Source organism: Ischnura elegans, chromosome 4 (genome assembly GCF_921293095.1).
Source record: "Ischnura elegans chromosome 4, ioIscEleg1.1, whole genome shotgun sequence".
Lineage (NCBI taxonomy): Eukaryota > Metazoa > Arthropoda > Insecta > Odonata > Coenagrionidae > Ischnura > Ischnura elegans.
In genome coordinates, this window is record NC_060249.1 from 92,705,718 (window position 1) to 92,727,614 (window position 21,897).

At 37.4% G+C, this 21,897-nt stretch overlaps 1 long non-coding RNA gene across 1 annotated transcript in view; it reads right to left on the reverse strand.

The window, feature by feature from the left end:
* Positions 1–21,897, reverse strand: part of LOC124156897 — a 102,110-nt gene that overhangs the window by 7,773 nt on the left and 72,440 nt on the right. Inside the window, exon 5 of the long non-coding RNA XR_006864421.1 lies at positions 9,074–9,243. This is a non-coding gene — a long non-coding RNA (uncharacterized LOC124156897). The remainder of the gene's footprint in view (positions 1–9,073; positions 9,244–21,897) is intronic.

Consider the following 21,897-nt stretch of genomic DNA (forward strand, 5'->3'; position numbering starts at 1 on the left):
CTGAATAAATTTTTATCCTCGTTAATGATGTAGGATAAAATTATCTTGGAACCAAAAAACTTTTCTGTATATAACATATTTTATTATTAAACTTAGTGAAATCCACCCATGATTTTAATTGGAAACCCTTACCTAAATTAAGCTTTAATGAGTAATCTTCACCTGTTCAACCTTTAACTGCTGATATACAATTTTGTCGATGGAACAACAGAGCGCACAACTTCCCTCGGTTATTGGGCAATTTACATCAGGTACATTTTTATGAGGGTGTTGGTGTTTGTGAGAAAAGAAGTTAGTCATAGGCCAATGCTCACAGTAAGTTATTTGTGTGTCATCAGTTTAGCCAACTATGCGCAGGATGAAGGCATGGCAATGGCCAGGGACCTTCCGCGCCATATTATTTTAGTTAACCATTCAGGGGCCAATTGAACGTAGGAAAATGGATGTATTTCCACATAAAAATTAAATTATACGGTAAAAGGGTATTTTTTAAATACATTCTGTGTTTTAAAATGGTTTTCAACACCATGATATGCAACGGAGGTATTTATTAAAGTCGCTTGATTGTTTGAATTTTATTATCTTGGCTGTTTGGTTATTTTATATTTCATTCGCAGATAATACCTTCCATTACCCTCAGCCTACGACCTTTCAAGGCGAAAATTTACTGTGGTAAGATTTTTAATTGGCATCATTGCTTTCATCATTTCAGATATCTTAGGGCCTTGTAGCAGCGTGGGGAAAATGCTCACTGTAAGATATTTGTGTGTCATCAGTTTAGCCAACTATGCACAGGATGAAGGCATGGCAATGGTATGACACTGTATCGGCTTCTTAACTATGGATTTTTCATAAAGTCCTATGGAGTTATTTTGACGCCAAACCTTTCGCCTTTGCTTATCATGGTACTTTCTATCATTATCCTGTTATTAAATATGCATACTTTGCTGATTAGGACTACTAGTTTCGTTAAACCTAGCTAATCCGAGGGGTACATAGATGTACCTACCCGGCTTCTGGCGAGACGGAGGGCTGTCGTAAGGCACTAAGGTCTGCTATACGGGAGATGCTCAGGTCTCTTTTAACCTTATGGCAGAGAAGAATCAGACAATCAAGAGCGCAACTAGAACACGACTGGTCTCTCTAAAGCCTCCCACCACAAATAAGAATAGGAAATCGTTGGTACCTGAAGTGAATAGATGTACTATTCACTCATCTGGAGAAAATAGTGATTTGGCATGACATGGAGAGATATGCCGAAGGTCCGTGAGGGATTTATAAAACTAAAGCAAAACAAAACTCAACCACCCAAACCTACATTACTTGAAAAAGAGAAAAATGGGACGCGATGTTGCATGGCACGATATCGGAACTTGGGAATGCAAAACATTTCCGCTCATACGGCGGCGTTTTGTTTTTTTTCTTCTCATCATACTCATATCTTCTTGAAATAATAGATACGGCATACAGGTATAAGTGACCAGATAGTGACCAGAAGAAAACATGGGCATAGTACGTGTTGAAGCGAGTATATTTTATCACCCTAGGATCGATTGATACCTTTTCCTTACCGATGCCTATTTTAAATCGTGAATTCCTCAGAGGATTTCAGGTGTATTTCTGACCTCATTTTGATTAAAAAATAGGCGACATAAAAGCAGTTGGGATTAAGTTGAAAAGGTGACGGTGGCCGTAGAATATTGTGAGTCTCAATATATACTTAAGTAAACTACTGCGAGTGGAAAATAATAATTCATAATGAAAAAAGGCATACTATCAAATGTCGCTTCACAAATAATTTTAGTATTTACATCCTCTTGTAGTATGAACACAGATAATGAATTCTCTGATGCATCGTATTTTGTAGTGAACTAGTTACTTTAATCGTATTTCATTGCAATTCTGTACACGCTTATGTTCAATCGTATTACGTTGCGTACAATGTGCTAATTCACGAGCAGATATTTCTCAGCTCGGGGATGATACAGGCACCAAATATATTTTCTCACGAAATCTGAAAGAAATCCGTGCTAATCTTCCATTAAAGCTGTTTTTAAATTCACGTCCGAACAGTCCCTCAGCTGGGCGCGCTGTTGCTTCACTGCCTTCACGTTGTCTTCCTCACCAGTCGCTCCGCTTTTCTTATCACTCTCAACATATCATTATTTCTGTGTCATTGAATACAATACATCCTTTCGCTCGATTTCAGTTATGTATGAGAGGAATTCAATTTTGAATTTTTTAATGAATATTTTAGTTGAATGGCGTAACCATATCGACTATTTTTTTGCTCACTGGCGTTCAAGTATAAGGCATTGCTAAATGTGATAGAAAGTTTGACTAATATTTAAATAAGATGAATTTTTATAAAGTTTTCATTTAAATTCTGGATTTGTTATTGATCCACCAGTAGACTGAAAAAAAAACTCGGCGCCTGAGAATTTTTAGTTTTAGAGTAAATACCTAATAATAACGGATACATATATCGGGTAGAAGAGGATCAAAGACATAGTAGCACGACTTTATGAAAAAAAAGGGATCACATAATGAGTGCATATGAAAACGTTGAAAAAATATGTACAAAATTATTTATATAGTGCAATTATGGAGCATGGATAGCATGTCCGAAAATAGTTTTCCTATTGACTGGTGATCATAACAAAGAAATCTAAATTAAAGGCAATTCATTAAGACCCATTAAAAATTACCCACGTAGACTTTACTGTACATGAAAATCAAGGTATTAATATATAAAGGAGGATAATGTCGGTTGAGGGTAATGTTTTTTGTACCAATGGCGTAGACATGCATTGAAGCAATGTAAACAGGGTAGCAATGCCTTGGTTTCTTCTCTCTTACACCGCAAAAGTTATACTGTGGGGAAGATATGAATGGATATATCGAACTATCCTTCTGGCAAGGGTTTCATTTTTCCTGAGAATAACATCGCGAGCTAGATTCCAGGAAATATCTCCGTGATTAATCATTCTTGGCAGGTTCAGCGTAGAATCTAAAGCAGAGGACTGTTAAAACTGAGATATTCAAGGAACGATTATCTACCAGAGGAAATGAAGCACGTCTACCGGCATCTTCTTCTACAATTGTCAGCTACATTATTAGGGATCTCCCAAGGGCCGTCTGCATCGTTAAAATTTTCTCATAAATATTCCACTCTGATGAGATAAAGTTGGCTTTCATTCCATAGCACCTATAATCAACTACCTGTAGTTATTCACGCGTGAAGCTATTTTCTTAGATGATTAGAACCTTTGGTTAACAAATTACCTCTTAGAATATCCGGAATAAATTTGCGTGAGTTTTGTTAATTGTTGAGGATTTTTCTCAAAAAGTTATGGTTTGATATGGTTGCGAATTCAAAAGTTTCCTCTATAGTTTTTTTTAAGCAGTGTGATGGTATGCCGTACGAAAGACGGCCATATGATTTGAACTAAACTTCGGATATGTTTTTCCCACAACACCCATACAAATTTTCGAGTTTTATTCTATCACGTTGGCTTGAGTGTCAGGAATATATATCAGAGAAGAGTATAAGTAGTTCATTCTTAGAGATCTGACAACATTTGACCAAGTGGTTGGCGATGAATCATGAGGTATAGAAACTGGTTATGCAATTCTTTCAATATTTTAGCATATCGCAAAGGTAATTAAATGCCACCACATGTATACCAATTGCCAAAAAATCATCCCTGATCAATAGCCTTCCCAAATTATGAATTGTTTTCGCCATTAAAATTGATTTCGTCATATATAAATCTATGATAAGACCTTAAACATTATATATTCTCTTCAGCTTAGAGCCTGGTGTAATACAGCAGGAAGATACCGTATGCATGGCAACCGAGAGCCATATTTTTTCGGCTGAAATACATATTTTTGGCTGTGAAAACCTGATAGAATCTTCATTAAAGACATACCTATTACGCCAGGGCTTAGTACGTCAGAGATCTAAGTAGAGTCTTTTTAATAGCCTTCTTCTAATGAAATTCTAATTAATCTGTTAGAGTGGAAATCTGTTACTTAGCACTAATGGAGGGGATAGAGTTGTTGTGATGGCTTGAATGTAGGCTTTCCACCGAGTGGGCTCGGGTTCAAATCCCGGTGGTGACAGAGAATTTTCAGAGACTGTCTGATACCAGCTTGAATGCTGTGCGGTGGACATTTCAAGCTCAACACTCCGTCCGTCTAATGGGACGTTAAGCCGTGGTCCCCTCGGCGCCTTTCGTCAGGATCAGGCTAATGCCGACGCCGCGTTTCTCTCCACCCTTCCTTCCATACCCTTTCGTCATGGCGGCAATGACCTCAGCTGTCGGTCGCTTCCTCCGAATACCATACCATACTATTGGAAAATACCCTCCAACGGTTTATACCCTAATATGGTAAAAATTATGCCAGTAAAAAAGATATTACATTCAAATAGTTATTAGGGGAGACCGGGGCACGTTGGCCATAGGGGCAGGATGGCCCAGTCGAGTTAATTCATACAATAGACACTGAATCGTGCTAGGAATCTATCAGAAGGTTGGTAGTACACTTCCCCTTTCTCCACAACACCATTATGACTGGCGGAGCAGTTTTTGACAAGTTGTAGCGATTAATTGTATTTGCGCGTGTTTCAGTAAAATTCTACTCCCAGGTTAAATGTGTGTTATTTAAGTTTTGATAAATTTTGGCCCAATAGTTGAGTACTATAATTAAAGCTCATAGTTTAAGGATAACTTCTGTGTGGCATGCAATCTAAATTGCTTCAGTCAGTTTTGTAACGAATAGAATTTATTGTAAACATGGCGATGGGGCAGGTTGGCCCAGCGACGACGGGGCACGTTTGCCACCCGGGCCAACATGCCCCGTCCTATGCATTTTTTCGTCAAAAATGGCCTAATTTTGAATAGACGGTCACTTCCATCATCAATTGAGCTGTCATTCAGGCGTAAATGACTTAATATTGTTTCAAATCGGTTACAATGCATGCTTGCCAACAATAGTGTGGGGAAGTACCTTTTGTTAAGTTTTGTTACCTTTTTGGACCAACACATACGTTTATTAGGGTATTTATCGTAGCATTAGCATTACGTGTCATATTACCTGACTTTATCATGTCATACGTTCCTCCTTCTCCAAAGCTAGATTTACATTTTTCTGGTTAGCATATATGTTACTGTTTATGCAAATGTGCTTAAGCAGTTCATCCGAGAAAATTGAAAAAAGTCGAGTGGACTTACGCATTTGATTACCTCTTCAGTAGGAAGAATTGGATAACAATTTACATTGAGCTCGAAAGCTGGATTACCCTTTCCTCACTTACATGGATTATTTTCTGTTACATTTGAGGGTAAGGTTGCATCAATAGTCAACTCCAGAGGTTCCGCTGGGTCTGCGATTAGTCGTCTTTGGGAGCGTCGGGTTGCGTCTGAACTGATTAGACACAAAGACTCAATTAAATTCACAGAGGCTACTAAAATATAAGCGCAGTGGTGAAAACAGACATCTATTTGAACGTAACATAGTATCACAATGTAACGCCTGTCAACTGGAGCTAAAAAAATTAATTACGCGCGTCCAATATAAGAAAATGAAGATTCAGTGTGCCTAAAGTGTACCTTTTTCGACGGTTAGCCTGGAGCACAATGTATTCAGTGCACAAATTGCAAGCGTTGTGCTCATTTGACATGTGTGAACAATGAAATCCGCGTACTATTTCACAAGAGCAATAATTGTGCTGATCCTTTGTATCTGGACAGTCACAAAAGTCAACTGGTTTGTATTAGCACGCCAGAAATCCTAATAATTTAAAGCTTTCCCGTTGTTTTAGTAAAATGGTTACATATATTGAAATATATTTCTTGATAACTATTAGTTTTATTTTGATTTCCTAAAATCATACTAGTTCAGCTTATCAAAAACTAGATGGGCCTACGTGCCCCAGCCGCTGGGCCAACTTGCCCCGATGTAGGGGCAGATTAGCCCACCTGTCATATGCCCAGTATTTATTTATTTTTTTAAATTTATAACTCATGTATGCAAGTTTAATTATTGCCATCCTGATTTAGAAAGACTGTTCTATAATTTAGCAATAATTTCATAAAGTTAACTATGCATAAATAAAAATTATTTTAAAATGTAAAAAAATCGGGCCAACGTGCCCCGGTCTCCCCTACTTCGTAGAATATCAAATTTCATTCAGTTTTAATATACTTCAATAGTACTTGAAACCTCCAATAGCTATTCAAAACTGTGAACAAGATAGCGATTTTCAATGGTTAATTGTCAAACAATTGCAAAAGCAAATGAATATTGAATTAAGTGGTATGAAGTGTTAATCCTCCTACAAATATTTTCCTCCCCGGCACTTCTCAGGCTCTCTAAATTGCTAGGAACTATCCTTTTTGACTAATCGACATAAAACGACATCATTTTGATTATTAACTTAAGAAATATATAAAGGTAAAATTTTCAAGAAGAAAACGTACTTATTCAAGAATTTAAGTATTTGCGTGTCGTTACGAGGCATCTTAACAACCTTCACCTGCGGTCACCACGCCGAAAATCCATCTGAAAAATGCAATGTGAGCGAATGAAAATAAAGTTCACAAAGAGGAAATTTTGTGTCACATCGTGTAGCAATCAATGACGAGAAATCTGATAGGGATAAAGGGGACCAAAATTTTTATTCTGTACGTTTTAATTAGCACTTAATGGGCCCGTGGCTATGTGGGACTGATACCCAGAGAATTCAGGGAAAAGTAGGCGAAGATATGTCGAGGTAGAAAGAAGAAAATATGTGTCTTCCAGTATTTTATACAAATCAATCGCATTGATATGTTTCGCAGAATCAAACTATGCCACAGCATAAGGTGAACTAAGTAAGGCATTATGTGAAATATTTCAAGAAAAAATGATACGCCAAATAATGCATGAACATTCGTGGTTATATTTCTGTACACAAGCTTATATTTCAGCTCTTTAGCGTGTATTAAAGCACAAGTATGCTTTAAAATTCTGTGTAAATGTGAATAGTACAATTTTGAAATTCATTCCTCATTCCAAGTAATTGGCGTTTTATGAACTTTTCGAAACTGAAAAACTGAAAGTTTGATTAATTCCACTGTTTTTGCTTTTTAACTGATTATTATACTGAAATTTTATGTCTAAGTAAACTGACGCTGTAAAGAAACTTAATTTGAATAATTTCTCTGCATTCTTCGAAATGTTTATTACGCTATTCGCAAGTTTTCCCTGAGCTACTTGTATATTCACGTCTCTAAACTGTTACATAACTGTGATTGATGTACATGCTACGATATATGCCTCAAAAACATATTTCGGAAACAATGACGTCATCAGAGAAGGGTCTTGTTTACCTTCTAAATCTTATTGACCTCTCCAATCGAATACTCAGAATTCAGGCATAAATATTTAGAGGGAAAAACGGTGTCGCGTACGCACAAGCTCATCCAAAAGATGAAAGCCTTCTGGCGTAGAAGACTCTCGCCTGTAGGATATAGTAAATTTTGCTACGTAGAATGCTGATTACTGATTGGGTAACCGATGCATATTCGTTTATGTACCGTATAGGTGGTATTGACGCACAACCATCGTCCTCACACTGTTCACCTGTCGTGGAAAGTGGAACATGTGGGATGAATAACTTTCTGAGTTGCCGGCGTTGAAAGCTGCATAGGTATATAGATATATATATAGCGAGGTAAATAACGTAAAAAACCCTAGGATGGGCAGTATCACAGAACACACAAGATAAAGATTAAAAAATCACATTAATAACTGAATTTTCGGTGGCATTACCACCTTCCTCGGAGTTAGGTAAAAGACACTCGATCCACTTATATTGGACTTAATAAAGTGGAAAATAATGCTGCATTTTGTTCCGTCATTATATAACTTTTGCCTTCATATGCCCAATACGTTACATTCCTGCATGCTACGTTGTTCTTTTCTAGCATTTGGCCCGATAAGGATTCGGTAAGTGGTTACATTCGATATAACTTAATATCGCTATATATGTATACGTTATGGTAGATGGATACATTTTTCGTCATAGCTTGAAAATATATCTTTTTAACTGATTCGCACGCAATGGGCTAGTTTGGAAAAAAAGAAGATGTAGCGTCTTACATAGGTCATTTCATATCAATAGCTTTCAATTTCATTCATTAAGTAGATTAAACCTGCTGTCATTGATCACTTAAGTCCCGTTTGGTTAGTTCTAGCATATTCGGACGAAATTAAGAACACTTGTGATACTTAACCAGCTAAAGCAATGGCATAAACCATTTTTATAGGAGAGATCCTGGAATGGAAATTCTTGAATTTTGTCCGATAACGGACTGTAATTTGGTGATATGCAATTGAAATTGATATCCACATTTTGAGACCAATGAAGTAGATACATTTTTCACAAAAGCAGTTATTTTGAATACCAGATCAAAAGGACGTTAAGGATTTATTTGATTAGTAGAGCCGATTAAGAACTAAATTTTACATGTTTCAAATACCTCACATGAATAAAAAATTTTTCTCTGCCTCATTTATCTTCGATTTACGTACATTCACCTCGAAAGTATAAGAGGAGATAGAAAAAGTACTTACCTTTCATGTTGATAGACCTCTGTATCAAGAACTTTACCACATTCAAATAAAAAATTTCATGCAATAAATACTTCTTAGGTTTTCCTGCGTCTGGGATTGTCAATATTGGACCTCAGGCCATTAGCAAGTGCAAAAAATAAGAACTGTATAGATTGGATACCCTTATCAGAAAGAGTCAAAAAATTAAAATGTTCATCGTGACTCCCGGTCTAGGTCATTTTTGTCCCATGCCTGCACTGTGACACCCAGTAAATGAAAAGCGGTAATGACAGAAGACTATTATGTGGGAAAAAGTATAGTTAGATGTGCGATAAAAACTGTGGCAGTTACCGTAACGCCTTAAAAAAGTAAAAGCTATTCATTTAATCATAATTAGATCGAAAAGTACAGAATAAGAACGTGGGCGAGATAAGAGCTCTCATTTTCTGACTGGGAGGCGATGTAATACCTTGTCATTGAAATTCGTAAACCTCTTGCACTCCCTCATTAGTCGTAGACATTTATTTTTCTAATCTCATAGTCACATCACCTATCCATCCTCCGAGGTCTAATCACTGGTGTTCCCAGAATGGCTCCGCAAAAATCTGGAGTTTTATTTTATACGATTTCATGCACCACCTGTCAGGAAGATTAAAGTTTTACTTCACACGGTTCTTCGAATTAATGGCTCCTTGTCACGAAACCTAAATGCACATACCATTGCAATTTCTAGAACCCAAAAAACATCTTGAATGTGAATAAATACAGGAGTATGTGGTGATAAAACGAGATAAAGCATAACGATTATTTAATCAAAATAAATATTTATACTTTTTTATGTAAAATTTATAACATTTTAAGCCACAAGAAAGAAAAAAAAAGTGTGTTATACTTCAAGAGGTCGTCTTGAAAATTAAGTTTGACGACGTAGTAGAATATTTACTATCATTGTTAAAAGTAAAGAAATATGTCAGAAATTCACCCTGTTAACCAGCGTAAATGCCTTCATTTGCTTAAGTACTTTCTTCACTTAAATTGGGAAAAAATTCATTTAGAAATATTCTACGTATTGCCCTGCCGTTTCCAAGAAATTTCAAAATCCATACATCACGAATAGGGAGAATTTAGGAGTAACCTTGAAAAGAGCACAAATGTTCTTAACCATATCTTATTTGCAACTAATATGTGTTGTAATAATACATTAAGATCTAAAATGGTGTGAAAATGTCTTATGAAATATAAATGAAGCATAGTTCGTATGTATATATAAACTTTTCGTTTACTATTGGGAAAGTAAAGAACTTGTAGCTTTGAGCATTATAGAACCCTGTCCCCATTTTCCACCAGGCTTTTCCATGATGCTGTAAAAACATGATGTGTTCGAAATAATTAAAGAAATTAAGTTGAGCAGTATAGCGCAAGTTGCTTATAAAGACATGCATTTATTTACTACTCCCATTTCAAAAGGAAACCTTGAACTATTTTAGCGGTTAATGTTTCTTCGAAGTTTATGCATAACTAAAATATTTATATTTACCCTGCATCATAAATTAGAATGACGGCAGGCTGTGTCTATAAGCACGCATAGATGAGTTGTTTTGGCGAAAGAACAATGAATAATGAATGGGAATCCAAACTCCATGGAACCAAAAATAGGCGTCCAAGACGCACATATTTCTGCATCCATAAGCACAGGGAAACATGCAGAACCTTCGAAATGTGTTGCCGTCGCCCAGATTTGCTTGAAATGCACATGGAGGAGAGAACCCGCACCTCTAAATACAGGCTCAGGCGAATTGAGTCTAGCCGATGGAGATGTATCGACTTTTTAATCGTGGCGCACCAATCTCGTGGGGCTGCCCCCGACGCCATGGGGGCCTTTAGTGTTTTATACGATGCCGCCGATAAGCATAATCATGTTGCTGCCGTCCATTTCGCCTCCCCGTGCCCGCTCACCTCCCCCCAGTCTGCCCATGCCGCCTCCCGCAACATTCCTTAGTCGGCGTCTGTGTCGAACCCACTCTCCGTGTCCTGGCTTGCCGGTGTGGCAAACATTCCCAAGGCCCGAGATCGCGAAGGATGCTCCAAATAATCACACAGCCTCATTAGAATTATCACAAGGTTAGCTTTTCGTATGTTTGGTCTCGCTAATATTTTTTTCTTCCGGCGCATAGGATAATGTCCACATTTTGGGCACAAGCATTCCCCTTGAGGAAGAATACAGCTTCCATTAAACTACGATTTTTATTGTAAGCAATGCGAATAAGCAAGCCCCAATTGTCCGCTCCAATTATGCCGCAGCACTCATTATTTTCATTCCATAACGTGCGTTTGTTTGTGTGGAATTAATGTAACGTGTAATAACCCGTGCTAGAAGTTATCAAAATTTGATATTTTCTTGTAGTGTCTCTGCTGTTACAGAGGTGATGCTCCCCTTCCGCTTCACAAATGAATTGATGTATTTGACGTCAGACTGGCTGTAGACAATGTAGGGCTACTTTGCGTAGGCCAAATGTCTATTGATTGGGTGGATCCGCTGCATTCAGGCAACGAATTGAGAATAAGGAATTTACCGAAAGAAATTGGCCCTCTACTAAAGCGTTTTAAGGTTACCGCCCGTGTCACACAAAATGGATTTATTGGTTCGCGAGCACTCGAACAGACTAACCATACCATAGACCCGCGCGTATTTGTCGTCCAGATTACAGTAGGTATTCATAAAATGACCATTTTTTCATGTTTCAAGCAAAATTAAATATAAGCCAGTCAGTTTCGACCTCAGCTAAACACGCGCTAGTGAGTACGTTGTGTGAGTGGCTTTCCAGGGGAACAATAGCGGATAACTTTCTTTTCAGCTGAATGATTAAAGGAAGAGCATATTTCACCAAATTCAGCATACAGCATGGCTGATATCGTCCAAGGTACTGGGTATCACCGGTTTTTGTCATTAGTGAAAGCCCTTTCAGTACCCTAGTGACGAGTTTAATCAGTAAGACTCAGCAGCCGCATGAGTGATTCAAGAGTGTCAGGATGAGATCATCTGCTATGATTCTTGCGTAGAACGACCCCTCCTTGAATTTGAGAAGGCTATAAAAGGTTTGATATAATCCTTGTGAGTGAAGTCAAACTATCAATTCGTAAATGATCCAACCTACTTAAGAATCTCACAACATTTTTATTCACTAATATCAATAGAGCGTAAGACGATATTTATGATGCAGTAACAAAAATCAGTTGACTTCATAAAATTGCCGTTGCCATTAAGTTCAGCTAACTTCTTGATTCATCCACGTATATTTTCTTATGTCAGCAATTTTTGGACCATGTGTATTTAATTTCGCATTAAGCTTAAGCCTAACGAAGTGAATATAATCTGATTAAATTTATAGAAACTCAGGGAAAAGCTACGCTATAACTGTTTCACTCCTCAAGCGTTGCTAGTATTTTGGTAAACATTGTCGTAACTTGTCAGAAAAAAATGGTCTTGCATCGCTAATAAATAAAAGTTGGAAAGCAGAAGTAAAGGACGGTAAGGTTATTCCTAAAAAAGAAGTGTGCATTTCTTGAAATATGATTTTCTGTTTGGAAATGATATACAAGAATAAGTATAATAAAAATTTCTTTGTTAACCAACGATGTTAAAGCTTCAACATCACATGTGTGTGGCTAAAAATTGTAAAAATTTGCATTCCATTTACTAATAACGAAGCTTTTTCTAAACCTTTCATCAATTAAGAAATGCAATATTTGTCCATTGCCATTGGTTTCAAAAGGTCATAGAAGCTTAAATATATTCAATAACTAATAATTTACCCCATCAAATTAAGAAATGCAACATTTGTCCATTTTCATAGATTGCATAGCCCTAGCAGCTTCAGTATATTCAAAGGCTACAATTATTTATCCCATCCAATAATCGTATTAGGTGCCAAAAGTTACTGGAAACGAAATAAGGTGAAGTATTTTACACCGCTGCACCGTATTCCTCCCGTGCCTGTCTCCCTTCCCCTACCGTTCTCCCCCTAACTCTCGATCAAGTCATGGTGTGAGCAGTCGGCTATCTCTTCCATTTGTTCCCATAATATCTCCGCCTTCCTTTTCTCTACCGTATATCCCCGTCCTTCTGCCTACACACCAACACACCGACCGGAAGCCACAGTCCCCGCACCCCCACGACCACTTCTTCCGCCCCCAACCCTCTCTCGTCTCCCGCCCGTCTGGGTCACGCCTACTTACTTATGGGCGGGGGAGGGTGATCTGGCGTGGCGGGGGGTGGGGGGGGGGAAGAAATAATACATGTAAGGTTAAAAGGGAGCGAAACCCGGCCTTCTTTTACTGTAGCCGGACGATTATGCTCCCCGTCATACGCGGGGCAGACATCGCGGGGGGATTATTTTTGCGGCGTTGGATATCGCCCTCGAGTCTCCCCTCCTGCATTATTAAGGCCACCGTGGGAGAGAGATTGGGTGAGGGACGCGGAGATGGTTATATCGCTCGGGTGGGGATGGATTATGTGAGCGAGTCTCCATGTTTGCGGGGAAAGAAGTTTGCGATCGGTTTCTATAGAAAGAGGAAGAAGCAGGTCTCTGCGATACGGCTTCAATTCGCTCGCGTGGCAATAAAGGTCGTTAAGTAAAAAAGGAGGCAAGTGAGAGTCCGATTGGAAAACCGTACATGGAGATCGTTCAGGTTCTTTCAGCAAAGGTTTCAGCGTTTTATTCGTATGGCTAAAGCTAGCATTACTATTAAAGGAGTGTTTCAGATGAAATTGTAGTCACTTAGTAAAAATCTTGCATGTGCAGCAAGACACCTTGCTAATGAAGCTGCTTCTAAACTGGGCATACAATGTCATCACTAAAATTTCACATTAGTATTTGAAATACAGTAGCCGAAACTGTGAATATATTTTGTCCATCCATTGTATTTAGATATCTCCAAGAATTGCTGCGTATCCCATCCATATCTATATATATATATATATATAGTTCAAGTTAATATCGATAAACACAGAGACACAAAAAAGAAACACTCACATTGAATAAATAAACTCGTCGAAGCTATCGAAGCACTTCAGGCTTCTTCGTCAGCTGAAGTATGAATGGTGAGGAAAGGAGAGGGTTGGAAATATATATATATATATATAGTTTCATCGGAAGGTGAGCTCATCAACAAAGTGTTCCCGAATATGATTGATCACCACAACAATCACAAATGGTTGATTGAGCGAGCAATTTTTGACACCCTAGAACGAAGATGTGGATGACTCAAACTAAGTAAATCAGGATCAAATACTTGGTACTTCGCATGAATCCATATATTTTAACTGAGTATCAAACGAAGACGAAGTCACCAACTATCTATCTGAATATTTAAAGTCCTCGGACGTACCTTGGGCTTACCACGGCACGATTTACAGCTAAAGGTAGGCTCTGTGTTCATGATCTTTCGGAACCCAAATCAACCAAAACTATCCAATAGAACGCGTTTGGTGATTAAAGAAACTGATATTGAATATGATTCACACGACTATACTCAAAGGAAAATTCAAAGATGAGAAAGTTCTCATACCGAGGATCCCAACTTATATGCCCTTTTGAGCTTAAACGAAATCCAGTTCGTGCTGCGTTCGTGATGATGATTAACAAATCGTAAGGTCAATCTTTCAGTGTTTGTGCTCATATGATGATGATAAATCCAAGATTTTATATGTAGTATGTTCACGAGTAGGTAAACCATCCGCTTAATCTGTTTCTTCGCTTCGCTATATTTATTTCGATTCATCTGCTTTATCTTGCGTCTGATAAAAAAACAAAAACTGTTATATATCAAAAGGTGCTTAACTCACGAGATTAAACCCGAATACGTAGGTGTCGTGGCACGTTTGGTACGCAGTGCACTTCCCCGAACCGAGTTATAACGAGTGCGCCACGAGTATATGGCATATTAATGTTGCTTCATAGGGACTATTTTCACGAGATTTTGAGCGTCAGTCAAGTATCGGTCTTGCGTGGCTAGACCGATACTTGACTAGCTAGCTAGTAAACTTGCTCCAAGAACGGATTTGACATTAATTATTGTTTTATAAGACCACAGTGTCTTAAATTTCCTAAGCTAAAACATGAAAATTAGAAAATTCATTGAAAAAATCCGCATGTACATGCCTTGGTCTACTTCCCCGGTGTACTTTCAATAAAGAAATAATATTTCTAACAAGCCATTGTTTGGCTCATTTATATATATTTTTTTAATTACTTTAGTACCGTAAGCTAAATATTATTAAAATCAGTACAGCCGCTCTTGATAAAAAAATGGTGAAACTAAACTGTTCGGTGATTAATAGGCGATACGAAGTTCGCTGGGTCAGCTAGTAAATGTATAAAGCAAAATGATATTTCATCTATTAGTCTTCTACTCCAATTTTCCATGTATTAAATGAACGATAAACCTACCAAATTTTTACTTGAATTGACCGCTAAAGAATTCACTGAGATACTTTCTTCCGCAAAGTGGAAACTAAAGTTCTATAAGCCTCACGCTTCCCCGCTTCATGGCATGCTTTAAGTGACAATTATGCCATAATTTCAGCATTCAAAATTCTAAAGTCGCTGCATCATCTTTAATTCTCCTATATATTATCAGATATTATATTAAGAGGCGCATAATTAAGTATTGTTAGAAAATACCTAAAACAATTTCTTTTTAATGGATCGCAATTTCCTTTTCTCTCATTGAAGTTCAACTCATTGTTTCTTAGGTTTAAAAAAATCAAAGTCAACGAAATCATTCAAATCATGAAATTTATTTATAGGTGGGAAATACGTGATAAAAATTGAGAAATTATTACAGCAGATTTATGCGATTATTATCTGGAATGAAAATCCTGAAAAAGCATCAAATAAACAAGATTCAAATATATTTCATAATTTCTAAATTGTGGTGTCGAATTATTTGAACTTCTCTTGATATGGAATCTTATTTTAATGCCATATAAATGTCATCTTTTATGAATAATATCGCTGCAACAGAGATTAACTATTTTTATTACAGAATCAAACTTTCAAACAAACGAAGAAAGGTAATTGCAAATTTTCAAAATCAATTTCAGTTCTCAAAGTAGAATTGCAATCAATGATGGTTTTATATAAAATCATTATTGTACCGATAAAATGTTTTACAATGCACTTTGATCTACATTTAATAAAAAAAGTTTTAATTTTTATACCATTTTATCTTCTTATTTTTTACACTTTTGTCGTTCGTTGATAATCTCTCACATCCAGAAAACGAATTTGGAGGCTGTCAATCACTTATATTCTTCAATTATGTAGAGTTTAAATCCAACAATAACCCTGGTGACTAGAAGTGGGAGTTTCGGTTCATTTGGTGGATTCGGTTCATGGGATTTGAATCCTGGCAATGAATCGGTTCTTTAAATCGTTCACAATGAACCGAATGAACCGTGGGGATCTCGAATCCAATGAATATATCGAATCTGTGTGAATCTCGAATCCATGGAGAAAACATTGTATGTATATGTAATGTATAAATCATTCTTGAATCCATGAGAATCTGTCAACCTACTGCATTTAAAATATTATGACGGGTAGCAATTAGCAGTGATTATTTATTTTCATTTTAAAGGCATCTCTATACTTAATTTATTTAGGATTTTAAAACCTTTTCAATTTGTCTGAATGTTATGTTATACAAAATAAGTAGTCCACGATTAATTAATTGTGAAATGCAATTACTCTTAATTAAATAACTCTTAAGCTAACATAAGTGCAATCCGTCAGATTACAGACATTTTTAACTGCTCCATTGCATGTAACTATTTCTCAAAGACTTTCTTACTTAATTGTGAAAGTGAATAATTTATTTTAATTCCATGTAAAAAACTTCCCGTGCCTCAAGAATTTTCATTTCACTGTTATAGTCAGAAGAATACGTAGAACACTGATTACTCCGAGAAAAAGCTCTTATCACATTCCTCGAAATCAGGGTATATTTTGTTCCATCACACTATAATACATACCGCATATTCCTACGAGTCAAATTATTAGTAATTATGGTGAAGAGTTCATTTTTATTGTCAACCTGTACGGCCATTCGTCAGAATCTAATGATGATTCACCTCTTCGCATGGGTAGCATCAACGCAGTCAAGCCGAATTCAAATCATTCTTATTGAACGATTTGGATTTGGAGGATTTGAATCTTCCATCGTTCATTTTGAACGATTCGAGTGGAAAACGTAGATTCAATTCATTCGGTTCATGCTCTTGAATCGTTCATTTTGAACGATTTATTCATCTACGACACAGCTCTACTGGGGACCATTTTTATTTTCAAAAATCTCAATCACGAGAATACGTGCTTCTGAATGATCTTAATGAGTTGATACAATAATTTCTGGTATACAAATATTTCTAATTTATTTCAGAAATGATAGATTTCTTTGTTTCCCTTTGAAAATGAAAGGGAGGTCAGTATTCTAGCTTCCAATAATGTGATTACAAATAAGAGACGCATACATTATCTTGTTAAAGAAATATGCAAATTTTCGATCCATTTTGCATTACAAATTAATTGAGATTGCGACGGAGAACCCACGGCTACCTTTTGATTGTGCAATTTGTAATTTAGGGAAATCAAGTGAGCCAAATGAATGCAAAATTAATAGCATATAACCGGCTAAAACAAATAGGTCAGACAAATTTGGATCATCAGATCTACTTTCACAACTGATATTTGAGTGAAAAACTGTAATCACGGCATGGGAGTGGCAATGCAAAGGTAACTGGGGACAGAGTTATTACTCATTACTGCCATACCACAGCGATGGCATGGGAAATGCCTTTAATGATTTAATCGCAAGATTCGTGAAAGCCATTGAGCAACGTAAACACATTTTATATGACAAAAAAAATTAAGGAAAACTCCACGGGAACTAGGAAGTGAGATGATGCTTTTTTAGTATATGAAAAGAAATTCAGTTTTTTTACCTACGATAATTGATTAAATTAATATTTCTATTATATTTATCTTCATGTTTTAGGTCTAATTAAGAAAATTTTCTGGTTTTAATCGAGATGGCCACCCAGTACTTACTGCGACGATTTTTACGTCACGAAGACATTCACTGATCTACACATCTACTATCGCTGGAAATATCTACTATCTACTATCGCTATAATACTGCTAATTTTGGTTACTAAAAGTGAACCTCAAATTTTCCTACTGCAGATTGAGACCTATGATAAATACGTGATGACCCTGCTAGAAGTCGATCCTTGAATCATCAGATCTGTATTTAGACGCGTTATCCGTTTCGCCGGAGACGAAAGTGACTCGAAGAGGTAGAGGGAAGAAAATAAAAACGAGGTGAAGTATAAAAATGTTAGCTTTCAATAACTGTGTATGGGCTTCTTAAAACTGTGTCCCAGTGGTATAACGATATGATATATTGTCTGCTCGCATTTTTATAGGTACGTTTTCGGCAAAAAAATATTGATGACTCACGGATATAGTTCATTCTTACCATCGTTAACTTCTCTTGACACATCTCTTTATTTTAAGTGCCTTGAATTTGTGTTAGCGCCCCATAAAAATACATACATTAGAGGACTAGAAAAATTCGAAGAACTTCGGGTAACAGACAAAAATAGTTTCATAGGCGAAGATAAGAGGGTTCTGCATTGAAATTAATACATACGTCATAAGCATATGTAACGAATAAGGGAAGAAAAGATATTATTTCTATTCGAGTGATAAAATGGCCTCATTCTCAATGCGTGGCAGCATAAAATCCAGAGAGTAAAATTTATGCCAAAATCCTTCCATCCCATTAAAAATAACTTATTTCATATATTTTTTGACATCTCTGTATGTATCTCCCTTATTTTTGTCCAGAATATTATTGTATTATTAAAGCTTCTCTCAATCTGCCGAATCTTAAATGAAGTGATGCCTCTCCTAGAGTTTTTTTTCCAGAGCAAGCTGATACCCACGTCGGCGGTATTTGTCTCCATTCATGCCTTTTCTATTTTTAGCATTCAATCTCCTTTTTCCGAGAACATATCAGCTATACCTATATGTAGCATATGTGACTATGGTATCGGTCTCCCCTTTAATTTAAGGATCAGATTACAATTCGTATTCTAATAGCTCGACTAAGGTCTTCGGGTGGACTGCACTAAACTATCCTCACCAGCCAAAACTCATTACCCTAATTAGCTCGTAACCTCTTCCATTTTGGAATACTTTTCTTTTCAAATATTCCTTCAAGAGTAAGAATGAGACGCAGAAGACGTGGAATTCTCATGCACTATTTTGTTAGAACTTTGCCATTTGAATATCGTTAATTCACGGAATACATCATACTTTTCAACGCTAGTGCGCAGTTTTTTAATGATAGATAATATTAAATTAAGACTAATTCAGTATATGAAATAACTCAAACGGATGATGCGTGAATTCGGTGTTCCTGTTTCCCGTTCCCAGGACACAGAAATGATTTTGAGTATTAATCGCATGTTTAGAAAGATCTGAGTCTAAATTCATTTTACATTCTCCTACTAAGGACATAGCTTTATTTTATTTTACGGTATTTACTGCTGTTAATAATTCGTAATTGATGAAAGTGTAATTAACTGATGCGCACTTATGGGGAAGATTTTCCGCAATTGTTGATACCCTACTTACAATAAGAAAGCGGTTATATTCTTATTTACTGAGGTATCACTTTGGCATACAATCTACATTTAAAGGTCAGATTAAAAATTTCAGAACACTGATGATCATTTTCTACATCTTTCTTATGGACCAAATTCATGCTATTGAAAACACGGTTAAAATATAATGTTGCCAAAATTGCCAAAAATATTTCCTAATAGACCGAGCGTGTGAATTTCATAACTCTGGGAAGGGGGACCATCCTTCACCCTTGAACACCTTGTATTCCGTGGATTTTAATTTGGATGACCGATGGCTCTATCCGGGATTGTAACTTTGGAACTAGGGTCCCATAGATCAGTAGCCCTATGCCTTTCCTTCTGGGCCACCACGTTCCCTAAGTGGCCTTCCTTTTTGTCTTTTTCTCCGCCCCTACTTGTGTCCCTGAATGTCCTTGCCATACCACCTAGTCCTCCGAGGAGGCAACCAAACCTCTTTTCACTCCCCTGCCACATACCACACTCATCTTTCCTCCGCCCTTTAATTTTATTTTATAATATCTCAAGTCCATCCTGATGGAATTCCTGCTCTACCTCTTCCCCATCCTCACGCCTTTAACCTGTCCAGTGCCGTCCCCACCCCAGCTCTCTCATCCGACCCTTCTCCTCCCATTGGTCGCTCCCCCCTCCCCCAAAAGCAAATCTGCGTTTCGGAGAGAGAGGTGGCCCACACGGATTCGCCGCTTTTATCTCTGCACGCGATGTGTGGTCTAGCCCGCCGCGATGACTCAAGATGAAGCAGTAGGACGTCAGAGTCGAAGCGGGGCGTTAAGTGAGGAGGAATTGTAGCCGGAGGTGATTCCGATGAGTCTTGGTTTTTTTCCATTGCGTCTTCTTCCGAGGAGATAAGACGCAACCAGTCTTTCTGGACCAATGTCAAGGTTAGCTCTCAATTGAATAAATTAGCACGAATTCCATTCTGATTTTTCTGAAGAATTCGGTGAAGCTGGCGAACTTAATGGCTGGTCTTGCGGTAAACTTAAGATAATTTTCTCGACTGTATGATTTCATCACCTCATTTGAAATCATTACGAGGCGTTCTTAGATCTTTTAGGAAATTCAAACATCTTTCCTGTAACCAATTAGAGCGCTATTTATTTCACGGTAATTTTTTACCGAAAAATTACTGAAGTTTTGATTTAATACAACGCTTATGATAGGGGCATATTGTACATCAGCGAAACTAAGTTAAAAAATCATTTACCCTCCCTGAGTTACTATAGGGAGAAGCCTATGATGGAATCTCTTCTTAGATGACGATTGAAAGGAATGAGTTTAAGTACGAAATAACAATAAATGTAGTTCTAATGAATAATAAAATTTTCCCGTACAAGGAACACAGCAACCAATAAGAATTGTCTCCCTTTCGATTACGACCAGGGGCATGTCAAGCAATCGGATGGTGTCGTATCCGAATAAAGACTGACTTCATCCATTTGAAATATACATCCTATCTGACTAGCCAGACTGTCGCCTGACAGGGCTAACCCTTCATGACCCCTAGATGCTTTCTATTAACATCCCTCCAAACTGGTCAAAGGTCAGCTGGTATTTTTCCTAACTTTTCGTCGACTTATTATCGCTATCAGGCTCGATGACCCTTGGGCAACACCCAGTCGGCAATGCGTCAATCGCTCATGCAGGTCATCCAGAATCCTTAGGGTCAAGAACCTTGGAGGGACACTTCCGTCGTATCATGCTTACGCCAGACGCACGCCCAATCACAAATCAGACTCATAACATAGAGATTGACCCGCATTCAACTGTGCATCATCACAGAACACGCAATCATTGGTCGCATGTTCCTTACGCGTGTCTCTCGGGTAGTAAGAGAATTAGACTTCCTTCGAATACGTTTCCTCTAATCACTGATGAAGCCTCCGTAGATGATCTGAGTCAACCCAAGGGGAAATGGAAAAAAAAACTTCCCGAAATGTTGTCGTAATATCAACACCACTACAAAAAATTCGGCTAATGCCCTTCACCAAACATGTACCAATTTTAATGCTTCCGCTCTCGTAAAAAAAGGATGAAAAGATATCAGAATCTAGTTTCAAAAATATTCCCCTGAAGCGCAGCCTACCAGTAAATTCATGAGCGGAAAGTGGCAAGCTATTTTTGAGTAAGTGGGATATATAGGGACAAGGAAAGGGATTGGAAAAGGCTAATTAGGGAACTTGAGAGTAGTATTGTTGTGTAACTCTGTATCTATGTCTATGCGTACTACCTTGGGACTCAAAATTAGGAAGTGAAGCATGCAAATGCTGCGCCTATCTATTGGTGCATTGTATTTATGCCATGAAATTGAAAATATGACGCTAAACGTTTTAGAAAGAGGCCTAGGGGTCTATAATTTATTACATTTTATAGCATTGGGAAATCATGAAGTCTAGTAACAACTTATGTGAGATCTTTGCTTGCCATGGGACAATATTGCAGTACTTTTGGATGAAATTTTCAAGCAAAACGGAGTCCTCACTCGTTGATGGCGTATCTTAATGGGGCCCATTACCACAATAAAATTTGTTGTAGAAATCTAAGGACTCCTACTATGACTGGAG